Source organism: Kogia breviceps, chromosome 2, assembly GCF_026419965.1.
Source record: "Kogia breviceps isolate mKogBre1 chromosome 2, mKogBre1 haplotype 1, whole genome shotgun sequence".
In the NCBI taxonomy this organism is placed as follows: domain Eukaryota; kingdom Metazoa; phylum Chordata; class Mammalia; order Artiodactyla; family Physeteridae; genus Kogia; species Kogia breviceps.
Window position 1 is genome coordinate 164,763,290 of NC_081311.1, and position 14,283 is coordinate 164,777,572.

The 14,283-nt window shown below is 38.8% G+C and overlaps 1 protein-coding gene across 1 annotated transcript in view; it reads left to right on the forward strand.

Moving 5' to 3' along the window:
* The window catches only part of PLCL1 (phospholipase C like 1 (inactive)), a 364,454-nt gene that overhangs the window by 88,771 nt on the left and 261,400 nt on the right, over positions 1-14,283 (forward strand). The window lies entirely within an intron of this gene.

A 14,283-nucleotide genomic window follows, 5' to 3' on the forward strand; every position in this document is an offset into this window, starting at 1 on the left:
TACCCATTTTCTACATTCTTCTTCTTAGCAACAACACTGCCGGCCTTTGGATCATTGCCAACATTTGGATCATTGCCAACCTTTGGAAATCCCTGTCCTTGGAAGCTGAATAAGTGAAGCTATCATTTACTATAACGACAACTCATTCCATAAGCATTTAAAATAAGAATAGCTTTAAAATGTAAAAAATATTATGCACACTTGTGAAAAATTCAAATAATAGATATAAAGAAGACAATAATATAATTCATAGTCCCACCAATCAGAGATAACCACTATTAACGTTTTCGTATATATTCTTTAAGATCATTTTGTACTATATTTGCAATTTGCTTTTTTTTGCTATAAGAAAGGAAAGATTGGGGTATCCTTCCAATCAATAAATAATCAATGTCATCATTTTTAATGAATGCATAGCATTCCACTGGATGGTTGTACTGTAGTTAAGTTAGGTAGTTCCCAAATGATGGCGCTTAAGCTTGTTTCAGTTTCTTTTTATCCTAGTATGAACAGTGCTGCAGTAAATCAGCAAATATTGAACACCTACTGTGCCACACAATGTGGTAGATGTTAGGGATACAAGAATATGTAGTACACATTAACCATATTCAGGGACTCAGAGGGGAAACAGGCATGGAAACATGTAATTGTAATACTCTGTGAGGTAGACAACAGACCTGTGTGTGGGGCCAGTGTTGGCACTAAGGATGGAGTGCCCCCCTGATTGGGTGCATCTGGAAGAACTTGACCGAGAATGAGAGACTTAGTCCTGAAAGGTTGGGCGATTGTTTCCCAAGAATCACCTGGGTTAAGATCACTCCTTCCCAGCTTTATTTCCATAGAAAACGTGATTCAGAGGGTCAAGGGTGAGGCCCCAGGTGGTTCTGTTGCAGGTGGTCTTCCCTTTACACTTTGAGAAATAGGCATAAGGCGGGTGGAACACCACATGATAGCGGACCTTGACTATCAAACTAAGGACTTTAGACTTATGTGGTAGGTGATGGGAAGTCACTGAAAATTCTGAGTGTCATTATTAGAACTGTGTTTTAGGTAAACTAATCAGAAGGGCAGACTATTATGGAAACGTTTTCCTAGCTTCTGTACAAAGGTAATGAGCTCTTCTTGGTTTGCTGGGGATTTTTATCAACAATAAATAGAACTTAATGCTGGTTGGGCAGAGAACAGTGCTTCTCAACTTTTAATGTGCTTATGAATCACCAGGGATCTTGTTAAAATACAGATTCCTACTCAGTAGGTCTGGGCAGATGGGAAAGCTGACCTGCTTTTCTAACAAGCTTCCAGGTGATGTTGATGGCCATGGTCTGTGGACTACACTGGCATACAAGATGTGCTAGTAGAGGGTTTCAATAAAGTGAGGATTTCCATTTTATTCTTTACATGTGAATGTGCCTTATGGTCTTAGGACTTTGGTAAGCTCACTTTGCAAATCTGTTATACAACAAAGTTATATTTCAATTGACTCCTTTCTCTATGCAATAACATCTGTTTACTTATGATTTACTATGTGAAAGTATAAATGGGAAGCCATCCAATATGTGTATGTAACTTGGAGCCAGTTTTTGAGTTAAATCTTAAGCCTTTTCAAAGAACTGAAGAATGCTCTTGAGCTTTCACAGAATAAGAGGTTTGAATTGGTTAACTGTATTGAGTCACAAAGTTACTATTGGTTATTTCTTGGTATAGTCGTTCCTTCTTTTTTTTTGCAAAAAAGTTTATTTGCATCATTATTTTTATTTGTATCATTTTTTAACATCTTTATTGGAGTATAATTGCTTTACAGTGCTGTGTTAGTTTCTGCTGTATAACAAAGTGAATCAGCTATATGCATACGTATATTCCCATATTCCTTCACTCTTGTGTCTCCCTCCCACGCTCCCTATCCCACTCCTCTAGGTGGTCACAAGCACCGAGCTGATCTCCCTGTGACATGCAGCTGCTTCCCACTAGCTATCTGTTTTACATTAGGTAGTGTATTGTATATATGCCAACGCTACTCTCTCACTTTGTCCCACCTTACCCTTCCCCCTCCCCGTGTCCTTAAGTACATTCTCTACGTCTGCGTTTTTATTCCTATCCTGCCCCTAGGTTCTTCAGAACCAATTTTTTTTTAGATTCCATATATATGTGTTAGCATATGGTATTTATTTTTATCTTTCCGACTTACTTCACTCTGACAGACTCTAGGTCCATCTACCTCACTACCAGTAACTAAATTTTGTTTCTTTTTATGGCTGAATAATATTCCATTGTATGTATGTGCCACATCTTCTTTATCCCTCATCTGTTGATGGACACTTAGATTGCTTCCATGTCCTGGCTATTGTAAATAGAGCTGCAATGAACATTGTGGTACATGACTCTTTTTGAATTATGGTGTTCACAGGGTGTATGCCCAGTAGTGGGATTGCTGGGTCATATGTTAATTCTATTTTTAGTTTTTTAAGGAACCTCCACTATTCTCCATAGTGACTGAATCAATTTACATTCCCACCAACAGTGCAAGAGGGTTCCCTTTTCTCCATACCTCTCAGGCATTTATTGTTTGTAGATTTTTTGATGATGGCCATTCTGACCAGTGTGAGATGATATCTCATTGTAGTTTTGATTTGCTTTTCTCAAATGATTAATGATGTTGAGCATTCTTTCATGTGTTTGTTGGCAATCTGTATATCTTCTTTGAAGAAATGTCTATTTAGGTCTTCTGCCCATTTTTGGATTGGATTGTTTGTTTTTTTAATATTGACCTGCATGAGCTGCTTGTATATTTTGGAGATGAATCCTTTGTCAGTTGCTTTGTTTGCAAATATTTTCTCCCATTCTGAGGGTTGTCTTTTCATCTTGTGTATGGTTTCCTTTGCTGTGCAAAAGCTTTTAAGTTTCATTAGGTCCCATTTGTTTCTTTTTGTTTTTATTTCCATTTCTCTAGGAGGTGGGTCAAAAGGATCTTGCTGTGATTTATGTCATAGAGTGATCTGCCTATGTTTTCCTCTCAGAGTTTGATAATGTCTGGCCTTAAATTTAGGTCTTTAATCCATTTTGAGTTTATTTTTGTGTATGGTGCTAGGAAGTGTACTAATTTCATTCTTTTACATGTAGCTGTCCAGTTTTCCCAGCACCACTTATTGAAGAGGCTGTCTTTTCTCCACTTTATATTCTTGCCTCCTTTATCAAAGATAAGGTGACCATATGTGCGTGGGTTTATCTCTGGATTTCTGTCCTGTACCATTGATCTATATTTCTGTTTTTGTGTCAGTACCATACTATCTTGATTACTGTAGCTTTGTAGTATAGTCTGAAGTCCAGTGGCCTGATTCCTCTAGCTCCGTTTCTCTTTCTCAAGATTGTTTTGGCTATTTGGGGTCTTTTGTGTTTCTATACAAATTGTGCAATTTTTTTGTTCTATTTCTGTGAAAAATGCCATTGGTAGTTTGCTAGGAATTGCATTAAATCTGTAGATTGCTTTGGGTAGTATAGTCATTTTCACCATTGATTCTTCCAATCCAAGAACATAGTGTATCTCTCCATCTGTTTGTATCATCTTTAATTTCTTTCATCAGTGTCTTACAGTTTTCTGCATACAGGTCTTTTGTATCCTTAGGTAGGTTTATTCCTAGGTATTTTATTATTTATGTTGCAATGGTAAATGGGAGTGTTTCCTTAATTTCTCTTTCAGATTTTTCATCATTAGTGTATAGGAATGCAAGAGATTTCTGTGTGTTAATTTTTGTATCCTGCTACTGTACCAAATTCATTGATTAGCTCTGGTAGTTTTCTGGTACATCTTTAGGATTCTGTATGTATAGTATCATGTCATCTGCAAACAGTGAGAGTTTTACTTCTTTTTCCAATTTGGACTCCTTTTATTTCTTTTTCTTCTCTGATTGATGTGGCTAAAACTTTCAAAACTAGGTTGAATAATAGTGGCGAGAGTGGGCAACCTTGTCTTGTTCCGGGTCTTAGAGGAAATGGTGTCAGTTTTTTACCATTGAGAACAGTGTTGGCTATGGGTTTGTCCTATGTGACCTTTACTATGTTGAGGTATGTTCCCTCTATGCCTACTTTCTGGAGAGTTTTTATCTTAAATGGGTGTTGAATTTTGTCAAAAGCTTATTCTGCATCTATTGAAATTATCATATGGTTTTTATCCTTCAATTCGTTGATATGGTGTGTCACATTGATTGATTTGCATATATTGAAGAATCCTTGCATTTCTGGGATAAACCCCACTTGATCATCGTGTATGATCCTTCTAATGTGCTGTTGGATTCTGTTTGCTAGTATTTTGTTGAGGATTTTTGCATCTATGTTCATCAGAGATATTTGCCTGTAGTTTTCTTTTTTTGTGACATCTTTGTCTGGCTTTGGTATCAGGGTGATGGTGGCCTCGTAGAATGAGTTTGGGAGTGTTCCTCCCTCTGCTATACTGTGGAAGAGTTGAGAAGGGTCGGTGTTAGCTCTTCTCTAAATATTTGATAGAATTCGCCTGTGAAGCCATCTGGTCCTGGGTTTTTGTTTGTTGGAAGATTTTTAATCACAGTCTCAATTTCAGTGCTTGTGATTGGTCTGTTCATATTTTCTATTTCTTACTGGTTCAGTCTCAGAAGGTTGTGTGCTGTTCTAAGAATTTGTCCATTTCTTCCAGGTTGTCCATTTTATTGGCATACAGTTGCTTTTAGTAATCTCTCATGATCCTTTGTATTTCTGCCATGTCAGTTGTGACTTCTCCTTTTTCATTTCTAATTGTATTGATTTGAGTCTTCTCCCTTTTTTTCTTGATGAGCCTGGCTAATGGTTTATCAATTTTGTTTATCTTCTCAATGAACCAGCTTTCAGTTTTATTGATCTTTGCTATTGTTTCCTTCATTTCTTTTTCATTTATTTCCAATCTGATCTTTATGATTTCTTTCCTGCTGACTTTGGGTTTTATTTTTGTTTTTCTTCCTCTAGTTGCTTTAGGTGTAAGGTTAGGTTGTTTATTTGAGTTGTTTCTTGTTTCTTGAGGTAGGATTTTATTGCTATAAACTTCCCTTTTAGAACTGCTTTTGCTGCATCCCATAGGTTTGGGGCTGTCGTGTTTTCATTGTCATTTGTTTCTAGGTGTTTTTTGATGTCCTCTTTCATCTCTTCAGTCATCTCTTGGTTATTAAGTAGTGTATTATTTAGCCTCCATGCGTTTGTATTTTTTACAGATTTTTTTCCTGTAATTGATATGTAGTCTCATAGTGTTGTGGTCAGAAAAGACAGTTGATACAATTTCAATTTTCTTAAATTTACCAAGGCTTGATTTGTGACCCAAGATATGATCTATCCTGGAGAATGTTCCATGAGCACTTGAGAAGAAAGTTTATTCTGTTGTTTTTGGGTGGAATAGCCTATTAATATCAATTAAGTCCATCTTGTTTAATTTATCATTTAAAGCTTGTGTGTCCTTATTTATTTTCATTTTTGATGATCTGTCCTTTCATGAAAGTGGGGTGTTAAAGTCCCCTACTATGATTGTGTTACCGTCAATTTCACCTTTTATGGCTGTTGGCATTTGCCTTATGTTTGGAGGTGATCCTATGTTGGGTGCATAAATATTTACAATTGTTATATCTTCTTTTTGGGTTGATCCCTTGATCATTATGTTGTGTCCTTCTTTGTTTCTTGTAATAGTCTTTATTTTAAAGTCTATTTTGTCTGATATGAGAATTGCTACTCCAGCTTTCTTTTGATTTCCATTTGCATGGAATATCTTTTTTCATTCCCTCACTTTCAGTCTGTAAGTGTCCCTAGGTCTGAAGTGGGTCTCTGTAGACAGCATATATACAGGTCTTGTTTTTGTATCCATTCAGCCAGTCTATGTCTTTTGATTGGAGCATTTAAACCATTTACATTTAAGGTAATTATCGATATGTATGTTCCTATTACCATTTTCTTAATTGTTTGGGGTTTGTTATTGTAGGTCTTTCCTTCTCTTTTGTTTCCTGCCTAGAGAAGTTCCTTTAGCATTTGTTGTAAAGCTGGTTTGATGGTGCTGAATTCTCTTAAATTTTCCTTGCCTGTAAAGGTTTTAATTTCTCCATCAAATGTGAATGAGATCCTTGCTGGGGAGGGTAATCTTGGTTGTAGGTTTTTCCCTTTCATCACTTTAAATATGTCCTGCCACTCCCTTCTGGCTTGCTGATTTTCTGCTGAAAAATCAGCTGTTAACCTTATGGTGATTCCCTTGTATGTTATTTGTTGCTTTTCCCTTGCTGCTTTTAATATGTTTTCTTTGTAGTTAATTTTTGATAGTTTGATTAACATGTGTCTCAGTGTGTTTCTCTTTGGGTTTATCCTGTATGGTACTCTCTATGCTTCCTGGACTTGATTGACTATTTCCTTTCCCATATTAGGGAAGTTTTTGACTATAATCACTTCAAATATTTTCTCAGACCATTTCTTTTTCTCTTCTTTTTCTCGTCCCTCTATAATTTGAATATTGGTGTGTTTAATGTTGTCCAGAGGTCTCTGAGACTGTCCTCAATTCTTTTCATTCTTTTTTCTTTATTCTGCTCCTTGGCCATTATCTCCACCATTTTATCTTCCAGCTCAGTTATCCGTTCTTCTGCCTCAGTTATTCTGTTATTGATTCCTTCTAGAGTATTTTTAATTTCAGTAATTGTGTTGTACATCACTGTTTGTTTGCTCTTTAATTCTTCTAGATCCTTGTTAAATGTTTCTTGTATTTTCTCCATTCTGTTTCTGAGATTGTGGATCATCTTTACTATCATTACTCTGAATTCTTTTTCATGTAGGTTGCCTATTTCATCATTTATTTGGTCTTTTAGGTTTTTACCCTGCTCCTTCATCTGTAAAATAGTTCTTCGTCATTTCATTTTTTTTTTTTGGATGGGTGGTGCTATCTTCCTGTCTTACTGGTTGTTTGGCCTGAGATGTCCAGCACTGGAGTTTGTAGGCAGTTGGATAGAGCTGGGTCTTGGTGATGAGATGAGGGTCCCTGGGAGGCGTTGCTCTGATTGATATTCACTGGGGTCTGAGGTTCTCTGTTAGTCCAATGGTTTGTCCTTGGAGTCCCCACTACAGGGGCTCGTGCCTGACCTTCAGCCTAGGATCCAAGATCCTGCAAGCTTTGTGGTGTGGAAAAAAAGAAAAAGGAAGAAAGAGAGAAAAAAGGAGCAGTACAATATCAAAGAATAAAAAACAAAATAAAATTAGAAAGATAAAAAATATATTAGGAAAATAAAACTATAATTGAAACAACTGCAAGAAAGTAAAATTGTTGTATTTTATTAAAATAATTGTAATTAAAGTAAACAACTATTTTTAATTGTTTTAAGGGGTAGAACAAGCCAGAAGAGAGAACAATAACAATGTATAAAGAATAAAGTAAAATTAGAAAAATAAAAGATTTATTAGATAAAATAAAAATATAAAATAATCAACAACAATGAATCAACAAGGTAAAACAGAACCCCAATCTAAAAGAGGAAAAAAAAAAAAAAGCCTTGGCTATGTGGGTGGAGTTTAGGCAGGGGTGGTACTTAGGCAGGGGCGGGGTTTAGGGTGGGGCAGGACCTAGGCCAGTGAGGGGTGAAGTTTGAGTCTGGAGCAGGGCGTAGGCGGGTTGATGTTCAAGCATGGGGCAGAGCCTCTGCTTAGGACCTGTGTGGAAGGGGAGAGGCAGCACGTCCAAAGGAGGGCCTCTGGAGTGTGAATTTCCAGAGCTTGGAGGTCGGGCTCTGAGTGAGGGTGTGTGGATGGGGTTTAGGCCTAGCTCATTGGAGGGGGTCTCTGAGTGTAGAGGTTGGGCCCTGGGTGGAGGTGTAGGGGTGTGGTTTGGGTTCTGCGTGGCAGGAGGGAGGCTCCTAGGGCAGAGGATTAGGCCCAGGAGCCCAACAGGGAAAGCACTGGCCCTATTCCCTTCCGTTCCTCTGAAACACCCCGTCTCCTCCAGGGTCTCCCCCATCGCTGCTGGACCCCTAACCGTGGGTGGGTCCCGCTGGGTGTAGAACTCCTCCCCTCCCCCAGCCACCCCTCAGGTCCAGCGTTTACTTTTGCTTCCCCTTCCTTCCCTCCCACTCCCTTAGGAACCGCATGGCTGGAGGGGCCTCGGTGCGCAGAGGGTCAGGCCCGGGATCTCAGCAGGCTCCCAGGGGCCCAAGTGGGCAGGGGAAACCTGGCCATTTTCCCTTTTGATCCTCTGCCCTTCCAATGGTTCCCCAATTTCCCCCTTTGGGCGTGGGATTCCTTCCCCTCCCCCAGCCACCCCTCAGGGGCACCAGACCTGTCCTGCCTCAACTTCTCCTCCCCCTTCACTCCTCCCCATGCCCCATGTCCTACCACTTGCTGGGGGTTCATCCCATTTCCTTAGGTGTCCGTGGTCCCCCACCAGTGCCTGGAAGGTGCCCTAGTTGTGAGGAGGCGCGAAGTCCACGTCCTTTTAGTACGCCATCTTCGGTATAGTCATTCTTTAATCAAATTTCTTAATCAAGTATGACCAACCAACCAATGAATTAAAAAGTAGGATTTAGAATATCTGTAACTTTAAAGTACCTCTTTTGTTTGCCTTGACTACACTTAACCTGTGTCTCCATTAGATTTGAACCCCTTTGGTGTATAGAATCTGTGTTGGCTAGACAGGTAGCATAAATATCCTATAGGCAAGAACAATTAAAAAACCCATTAAGTAATATCTTTTTAGTGTTCTTCAGTAAACTCAGTGCCATAGTATATTTGCTATAGGCTTTGGGAGTGGGAGAGGTGGCAACTAAGGATATACTGTACAAGGAGCGTATACAACTTTTACATTCAGGATGCACTTTAGGGTTTATTCAGAGTCAGGCCTTTCATTTGACCTCATAACAATCATGTGATATAGACAGGGCAGATGTCATTATTCCTGTTTTAGAAATGTGAGAAGACAGGCTCAGAGAGGTGAAATGATTTGCCTAAGGTCAAAAGCAGTCATTGCCAATACCTGGTTTAGAGTCCAGTGTATTATCCATCTCAGCATGCAAAACTCAAACTCAAAGTGAGTTAGGGGCTTGAATGCTTTAGGTTAGTTAGACCTTAACTGGGTACTTACCACTGACATTGTTTTATCTGTTAGGGAAATGTTTAACTTTAAACAATAAAAGACTTGACTTAAAGTGGCTTAAACAAATAGGTGTCCAGTGTTTTTTTCATATAGTTAGAAACCTGGAACTAGCAGTTTCTGGTGCTGGTTCTGCTGCTTAGTGACCCAGACTCTTTCTGACATTTTGCTCTGCCATTCTTGTACTCACTGACTTTTGTCCTCATGTTTGCCTCTTCATAGTTGCAAGATGGCTGTCCCAGCTTTGGGCAGAAAAGGATGGAGTGTGTGTGCAGTAGGGGGGATGCAACTTTATCTATTCCTCTTATCAGGAAAATCAGAAGCTGCCCAGAAATTTCACCAGCTGACTTCTATTTGTCATATTGGCCAGAGACTTGAATCTCCTGTCCCCTTCCCACACCTTATAAAAGAGGCAGGAAAGTCAATACTAGCTTCGTCAGCCTTAAAAGTAAAGGAAGGCAAGGGAGAACGGTGGTTGGCAATGGGTGTTGAGTAAGCCAGCCTACGGTGTCTGTCACAGTCTTACTGTAATTCCATGTGGAGCAAACAGCATTAGATAAACACCAGTTGAACGTCCCTGTACATTCTTGCCACTGTGTGAAATTTGTGATTATTTGTTCTGAGTGCTAGGCAGCTTTTTCCTGATCACCTCCTAAGAAAGTCAAATTTGAATAACTTCCATATCACGTATTTTGGTGTAATAACATGGTGGGGGGTGTTATGGCAGGTTGGGTTGTTTGTTTTTTGCTTAGTAGCTCTTTACCAGCATATCTGTTTCATGAGATTATTTGTGAGATAGTTACACAATTACTTTATCATCCTTTGTAAACATTCATTTTCTGCATGCTTATAAATTAGGAATGATTAGGAATTAAAATGTGTTTGCTGTCTCTAAGAAAGATTGTCTAGGATCAGCAGGACTTGGGTTGTGTGTTTGCCTAGAGCTGAGTGTTTCTGTGGACAAGCACAGGCCTATTCATGAAGCTACTTGTTTAAATTATAGCAAAATGGTGACACATGTTTCTTTTCCCAGTTTCGTGGTGTAGGAAGAGAAGTTTTGGAGTCAGAGGCACTTGTGTTATAGTCCTGGGTCACCTCCCGAACCACAATCTCCTTGTTTTTCCTGTGAGGATTCATGATGTGACCCATGTGATGGGCAGCACCACAGAGCTGGGGTTAGAGAAGGTACTTGTGTTTTTAGCTCCTTTTTCTCTCTGTAGTTCCTTTCTTCCCCTACAGTACCCTGGCTTGTTGAACTTGGAAGCAGTTTATCTATTTCCCTTGATAAAAAACTTTAGTTTTTGTTTCAGATAAAACAGTGTCAGTGGGAAAGGGGAAGTAATTTAGAAATTTTGGCCCAGTGGACTTCCCTTCTGATTAAATACACAGCAATCCTGTGTAATGAAAGAACGGCAAGTACCCAATTAAATTATCATTATCACTTTGGAGAAAGGATATCTCTACTCAGGTTAAAAGTGCTCCCTCAATGAAATCCACTACTGTCTTTCTCTACCCTCCTTTCCTCTTCATCCCACTCCAGTAAGCTATCTTGAGCCAGAGGAAGTATAAAAAGTGCCATCATAAGGCCATTTTGAAAGGAAAACTCTAATTTGGATGTGTGAAGCTAAAATAAGAATAAGGGTAAGTCAAAGATCATTTTAATTTTTCTTTTTGTTGTATATTTTTCATATACATGTAACCAAATTTTCATATATAGAAATTCATGTAATTCTTAATGAAGTCAATAAGGGCTACTTTCTGATACAGATAGTATCGTGATATTTGTAAAGCAGATTTGTAAAATAAAATTAAATGCTACCATCCTTTTGGTTTCCTAGTTTCAATGAGAAAATTTCATTATGTTTACTTCAAGCAGCATACCTTGAAAACATTTTTTTTTTTTGGCCCCAGTTTTGTCACTGAAGCACTGAAGTGCTTCTTGGATCTCACCACACAAATGCCATTTGTATTTAATAGAAGAAAAGTTGGGAACCTTGCAGTTTGGTGCCATAGAATGATCAAGAGAACCAAAATTAACGTGTGAAATATGGCTTTGAATGAGAAGACTTGAAGGAGAATGAAAGACATCAGTGGAAGTTCTAAGGCATGGTGGTTTAAAAGCATATTGGAACTATACCCTGCAATTCCTACTGAGATGATCATCTTTTGGTGATACTGTCGCATATAATGAAGTCTTTTATTGGTAATTGCTGTTCTCATTCAAGGATTGTATAGAACGCTTTGCTTTACAGGAAAAAATACATTTTTGAGATGGCTAGCTGACATTAGAATTATAAAGCTGAGGAACAGAAGAAATCAAACTAGGTCTTAAAAAAAAATGGAACCTATGACTTTGACCTTGTTGTCCCAGGCTTTCACTGAACTCAGTGAGGTAGATTATAAACTGTGCACGATTTAGTGGAGACATCTGTATTTTGCTCACACTCTGAATTTTAAATTGTTCTCAGAGATTATTTTATTCGGTGTACAAATATATACCAAAATAAACACAGTGTAAAAATACTTTAAAAACTCTTAAACAGATTAAAAAAACTTTCATTGTGGGATGTGTCAGATTTAAATAAGTAGAATAGTATAAATAAAACATAAAGAGACCCATATAGTGAGTCCTCCTGTATCTATCCCACAGTTTCAACAATTCACAGCTCATGGCCTGTTCTGTTTCCTCAGCTCTTCTTTCTACTGCCTTCTTTTCCCAACATGGATTGTTCTGAAGCAAATCATATCATTTCATCCACAAATACTCCAGTATGTGACTCTAAAAGATAAAGAGTATACCCAATATTAAACAGTATGAAATGGCTTTTTTATGTAGTAGAAGTGTAAAATGTGTGAAGGGCATTTAACATCAGGCATATTAAATTGCACATCCACATGATTTTCACACATCTGACTACTGCCAACCTCATTTTCTACAAGCCACCACTTTTGCTGCTTAATGTTTGGTGGTCTTTGTTTATGTATAATTTAGTGAAAATGTTAGAACAGCTTTGAGTTTGTTTTCCTTTCATTGGTGGTTTTTTCCTAGATGGAATTTTCGTCTCTGCAGAGTAGTTGATCTTGTTTTACATGGAAATATTATCTGGGAGAACTGTTGCACATGATCTCTGGTGACTCTCCAATAGTGCTCTTCGGTCTTGAAACCACTCCCTGTATTTTAGAGCAGATGGAAAGAGGATAAAAATCCCTAAATTTAAGATTTGGTATTTAAGGCACACATGGCCATTTTCATTTGGAAAACTATATACAGTATTGCTTTTAGTATTTTCTGATTAAGCTACAAAGTATAGATGAACATTTTCATAATGATACTTTTGGGGATGAGACAGTGACCTGTTTTTTTGATTTTTGTTTTGGTTAATCTGTTATATGTAGTATCTACTTGTGCTAGATTAGAGAATTTGACTTGACATTGGTCAGTTTGCAGATTAATGTATAAGGACATATATAATAATGAAGTTTTATTTTTATAGAAGAGAATGGATGCAATATAGAGTGTTTTTGGTTCAGATTGTGGTTCTGGAGTCAAACTGCCCAAAGATTTGAGTACCTGCTCCACCAACTAATAGCCATGTGGTCTTGGCTAAGTCACGTAACTTCTCCAAATCTCAGTTTCCTTATCTGTAAAATCAGGATAATAAGAGTACTTATCCCTTGTATTTTTTAAAAATGTGGATTAAATGAGATGAAAACAAACAAAATTATTACTAATTTTGGCTTAAATTCAATAGAGATATTTGTTACTGAACATTTTTTAAAGATACTCTAATCACTATAGTGACCCAAAACATAAGGATTGTTGGTTTCTGGATGTCAGGTGAATGTGCATTATAAATTGAGAAGTATTAAGAGACACATTTGTTACTCTGAGGTCTGCTAGCTGCTAAATATGTTATATGAAAAGTTTCATACACTTCAGGCCAGTGATCTATTCAATCTAGTACTGCATATACAATATTGCTTCAAGAAGCATTTGATGACTGAAACCAATCTTCTTGGTCATTTTAGAAGTGGCTCTAGTTTACCTTAAATCCCATTTAGGTTAAGAAGCTGTTAAACATGTTGGTATTTCAGTTTGTGCCATGTGTCGTAGTAATGAGTCCAGCAGGCTCACCTTCTGCATGTAGAGTAACCAGGCACGTTGGCTGGAGTGGCTTATGTCCACTTTGAGGAGGTGGAGCCTAGCACAGTGTTCTGGCATCTGCTCCTTGAGGACTAGGCCTGGTTGGGCTCTTACTAGTCCACAGGGCTTGACAGCCTATCCTGAATCCCAAGCCTTTGATCAGGTTGAATTTTAGTCCTTGGTTGGCTTGATGGGTCCTTGGGAGCCTTAGCTTTGCCCTGGGATAGATGACCACATCCAAGGGCCTCAACAGATCAGGGGACAGTGAGACATGCTGAACAGGGAAGCAGTACCAAAATGAAATTGGAGAGACACCTACCTGCTTCATGGAGTTGCCAGATCCCACTCTTGGGTCCTATGAACTTAGAGCTCGTCACTCTCTAAGTATACTTTGTTTTATTTTTGTCAGGTTGGCATTTCACACCCTAGAGATGCTCAATGTGTCATTTGCAAAATTTGAAACATCAGATTACTCAGTCTCTTCTAGTCCATTTATAAAATGTACAGAGAGGCTGATCTTGGCATCACTCCGAGAACACTCATGCTTGGCCCTTCTTCCATCTGAGAAGTACCTCTTCATCCCTAAATTTGTGCTCCTTTCCTGTTTCATGTTCCTGATGGAACATTTCTCATAATACCTATAATTTATTAAAATGAGATTGTGGGATTTCCCTGGTGGTGCAGTGGTTAAGAATCCACCTACCAGGGCTTCCCTGGTGGTGCAGTGGTTGAGAGTCCACCTGCCGATGCAGGGGACACGGGTTCGTGCCCCGGTTGCGGAAGATCCCACATGCCGCGGAGCGGCTGGGCCCGTGAGCCATGGCCGCTGAGCCTGCGCGTCCGGAGCCTGTGCTCCGCAACAGGAGAGGCCACAACAGTGAGAGGCCCGCGTACAACAACAACAACAACAACAACAAAAAGAATCCACCTACCAATGCAGGGGACACGGGTTCGATCCCTGGTCTGGGAAGGTCCCACATGCCGCAGAGCAACTAAGCCCATGCACCACAACTACTGAGACTGTGCGCCACAGATACTG